Below are 5,000 nucleotides of genomic sequence, written 5' to 3' on the forward strand. Positions count from 1 at the left end.
GCAGAAATAATAGCAAAAATACAAATTCCTGCATTATTATTTGGACAATGATTGATAAGTAAAACATCGCAACCTCCATTGTGGCTTAGAAAATGATATTATCTTAAAGAGGTATAGTCTCCATCGATGCCACTCTGAAAAATTAAAGAATGCAAGAAAAAACACAACCAAAAATTAAAATTAAAAAATCATATAGTCGACTATTTCCACTTTAGTTTTATCATTGAGCTCAATATAGAAAAAAAAAATCAAATTAATTATTTGAAATCTTATTATATTAGAAATTTTTTTCTTCTATTTTAAAAAGTCCTCTATCATTTTGGCATCAAGGCTATATGGCAATTTTCTCAAAATGAACTGATTAATAGATCCTGCCATGAACTTAAATCACAATAAAATAACTACAAAAGACAGAAAAAAGAAACGAACAAAGAAACCAACAGAGTATTTGATAGATGTGCTATTTAGTTGCAGTGTGATTCTTGTTGTTGTTGATTTAGAATTTTCTCAATTTTCATTGTTTGAAAATATGTCTCTTGGAGAAAAGAAAAGAAAAAATGTAAAAATAGAATGAAAAATTACCACTTCATTGAAATGTTCAAAATATTCTCGAGTATTTGAATTTGAAAATATGAAAGCTCACACACACACACAGAAACATGTACATATTAGTAATTTTCTCAGTGGGATTATTGGTTGGAACTGGAGGAAGGTGCTATGCACACAACCTTCACAAATTTTCCAAGACACATGAGATTGATGCTATTAATGTTCTGCTTGAACTGGTTTACAACTTGATAGTTGCAGGAATGGAATTTTAGAGGAACAATATTCTGAGGAGGAAGGACTGACAGAGAGGTTATTGCAAGCCTGGATGGGAAAAGAATGGACCCAAATTAGGTTATGAGAAGCAAACCAATGTGGAGATCGCACCAAGAACTCTGAAAGAGTTTTGGTCATTACAGTAGGTTGCAATAGCTCTTGAAAATGCAGAAAATGGAGACAGCATACCTGTGAAGTAGATGCTGGAGTGTGTTTGAAGGCAAGTTTGTACCACTCAATTAAGTGGCCTTTCTTTGAATACTGTCAAGAATGCGTGTATTTATTACAGCAGTGTTGTACCAAATTTGAGAGCAGTATTCTATTATAGATCACTCTTGAACTTTGTAGAAGTTGAGTAGTTGTCGAGATCTGAAATATCCTCCAACTCCCCAAAAAGGCAAGTCTTTGAGAGACATTCTTTGCTATGGTGAGAATGTGCATTTCTTTGAAGAGATTCTAAACACTGGTGAAGTTTAAAAATTGAAGTGATCATGTGGAACCTAGCTGAACGTTGTTTATGTTGATATATTTTCTTGTTACATACAGGGGTTGTATTATTTTGAGATCAAAAGAGACAAGATTGACATTCTTTCATCATAGGATGTTTCCAAGGTTTCTGTGCATTGTATCAATGTAGATTTGGCATGTCTTGTCTGGATTGCATATGGTTGACATTTAGGTGCGCAATGTTTGAAAGGAATAAGGTGTAATATTATCTGCATAGGTGTGGGTGTTTACTGGAGGAGACAGAAAGTATGTCCTTGATATATAAGAGGACAATACTAAATTATTGGAATGCAAGAATTGATGGACTGTTAACCAGAGAAACCTGTGTGATATTGCAAAGGGACAGGAAGCTTCCCATCCAAGAGACAAAATGTAGATGGAACCCCCGGAGGGTTAGATTTTTCTGTCAACAGCATTGCTTCTACCATATTTCTTGAAAATGATAACTCACTATTGTATGAAACAGGTGAGTTATTTTTCTAATACATACAGGTGGCTATTAAGGTGTGAGAGAAACTTAAGTTGTTAAAGAACATTGTTCTTAATGGCGGTCTTCATAAACTTTGAGATACTGGAAGTGAGTACAATGGGAGAAAATTTGGAAGAATTACACTTCTTGGGAATGCTCCCAAGAGTTTTCAAGGATCTGGATATATCCACTAAGAGAAAGAAAGCCTGAGAGAAGGAGAAAGAGGCTGGCTCTGGTTTGCATTGCTTGAAGATAATGGGAAGGGGTATTGCTGATTTTCTGGGGTGGGGTGGGGAAGGGTTGTTAAATCAAAATTCTGACCATATTTACTATATTTTTGCCTGAACTTCTGCTGTGCAGCTATGAATGAATCCCTTAGGAGATGTGTAGTAGGGATATTTTGCTGTGTAAAGGACATGCAGGTATATTCCTAAAAGGATAGCTTAACATGTCTATGTCGCTATTTCTCATGGAACCTAGGAAAGGCACATGCACTATGAGGAGTAGTTAACATAAACCTGATGATGATGATGATGATGATGATAGTGATGACGATGATGACAACAGCAATAATTATGCTAATGCTGCTGCCACAGATGACAACAGTATATACTGACAAGCTTAATGAGCATTGTTTCAAAGCAAGTAGTAACTGTCAAAATATATCACCTGTAAGATGAAAATTCAGAATGGGTTAGCAATATACACAATCCTTAGATTATGATGAAATATGCTAAAAGTATGGCAATTTATTCATTTTGCTATAAACCATGTCCCCTTTCCATATACTATGTATAGTGCATATTTGTGAAATATGCACTATATATTCCACAGAGATTTCGTATTTGCCTGAATTTTACTTGAAATTGTATTAGAGGAAGCAAAATAATTAGAGAAATTTCTAGAATACTACTAAATAAAAACTTGTTTTTTATAACTTGTTTTGTTTTTATCATTTATTGTGTGTGAAATATTTTCCCTTTCTGGAAAATAAATATACTATTTACTATTTCTAAAATGATTTAATATAATTCAACATCAAAAGCTTAAAACACAATTTCTATCTGCCAGTTTTATCAGTTTTTAATCATACACACCTTCACATACTTCCCATACTAACACACATTCATACATAAAACTATATATCTTGCATACATACACACACACACACGTGTGCATAAAGAAATTACATATATATATATAACTATTTATATATAAAACTATTATTTATATATGTGTGTATATATATGTATACATATATCTATCTATCTATATATATATATATATATATATATATATATAGATGACTATATATATAATTATCTATCTATCTATATATAGTAAAGAGTAAAGAGAGAGTATATATATATATATACATATATATATGACTATATATATAATTATCTATCTATCTATATATATATATATTGTAAAGAGTAAAGAGAGAGTATATATATATATATATATAATAATAATATTAGGGACAAAATCCAAAATTACAGGTAAAAACTCAATTAAAATCAATTTATAAAAAATTAAAATTAAATTGAGCTTTATAGATAAAATATATATAAAATATATAGTTTTAGGGAAAATAACCAAGTTTCAAGAACTCATCGATGAAAATCCACTATCACATATAGAAAAATTAATAATTAAAAGCACAATAAATGAGTATAATATAAAGTAAAGTAAATATCATAAGATAAATATAAACCCTGAAACTATATATATATATATATATATATATATATATATATATATAAAACTATATATATATTTATATGGATGTATGTGTGTGCGTCTATGTGTGTGTATTATGAGCACATGCTCTCATGCTGAACTGTACTGCATTTAGTACTGTTGCATTATGACTAAGTTTGTGATATTCACAGACAGGGTTGATGTGTGTGGTTGAAATTGAACACGTAACTGAAGAAGGTAACATCATAATGAACCCTTTCTGTTTTTATTTGTCGTTTAGTTAAAGATATCAATAAAGCAATGACTCAGAAGATATTCGAACTACAATGTGGACACAGTTGGATGCAAGCATATATATGATGACACATATGCAACATTGCAGCATGCATAAAATTGCATAAGATGACATACACATGTACGAATATATAGAAGTTTATACTTTGTGTGTGTGTGTGTGTGATTCAACTTCTTTACACACAAAACAGGTGGCATTTATGGCATGCATCCAGTACCACAGCTCTTACAAAACTATAAAACCATCATTCAAACTGCAAAGTATAGTCTCTTGCATGTGTATGTATGTTTGTATGATTCTATGATTGATTCTATATATGTATGTATGATTCTGTGCTTGTATGTATGATTCTATGCTTGTACGTATAATTTTATGCTTCTATTCTAAGCATAGAATGTGTATATATGTGTGTGTGTATGTATGTGTATATATGTGTATGTGTATATATGTGTGTGTGTATGTATGTATGTATGTATCTATATGTATTTATGTATGTATATATGTTCGTATATATGTCTGTGTGTTTGTGCATATGTGCATGTGTGTGTGTATATGCATATGTGCATGTGCGTGTATATGTGCATGTTTGTGTGTGTATGCATGCATGTATGTGTGCATGCATGTGTGCATGTGTGTGTGCATGAGTTTAGAGACCTGAAAACAGTGTAAGCGTTTACACATTTCGAAAAACTTCCTCCTAAAAGTTTATGTCAATCTGGTTGTTTTTTATGACTTCTTTCTAAAGATTTTTAAAATGTCTAACTTACAAAAATCTTTCTTCATATATTTGTAACTATATCAAAAATTCTTACTAAAGAAAAACATCTTAAAATATATGTATAAGTGAAATGTATTCCTTTTCTCTTTTTAATTTAGCGTTAATTTTGATTGGTCACCTGTTTGGTAGCAAGTTTGTGAAAGAAAACATCTTTTGTTCATTATCCTTTAAATCTGAAGAATGTTTGCAGCTGTACGTCAGCAGATGTATGTATGTATGTATCTATGTATCTATGTATTAATAATGGTATGATAAACTCACATTGCAAAACACTCTCTCACAATAACAAGAGTTACAACTGCATATTTGTATATAATCACATTTGTAAGTGTTAACAGGTGATGATCTTAGCACACTCGGAAGTTGGTCTGGTTCACACAACCAGACAAATGCACAGTCATTTATGTGCACATTTCTGCACATAT

At 31.1% G+C, this 5,000-nt stretch overlaps 1 long non-coding RNA gene across 4 annotated transcripts in view; it reads left to right on the forward strand.

Annotated features, from left to right (window-relative positions):
• Nucleotides 1–5,000, forward strand: part of LOC128249443 (uncharacterized) — a 255,980-nt gene that overhangs the window by 209,540 nt on the left and 41,440 nt on the right. Inside the window, exon 2 of one of the 4 annotated variants that reach the window (XR_016244317.1) lies at nt 4,674–4,789. The exons of the other annotated variants lie outside the window; for them this stretch is intronic. This is a non-coding gene — a long non-coding RNA (uncharacterized LOC128249443). The remainder of the gene's footprint in view (nt 1–4,673; nt 4,790–5,000) is intronic. 4 annotated transcript variants of the gene reach the window in all.

This window comes from Octopus bimaculoides, chromosome 14, assembly GCF_046866305.1.
Source record: "Octopus bimaculoides isolate indiv1 chromosome 14, ASM4686630v1, whole genome shotgun sequence".
Lineage (NCBI taxonomy): Eukaryota > Metazoa > Mollusca > Cephalopoda > Octopoda > Octopodidae > Octopus > Octopus bimaculoides.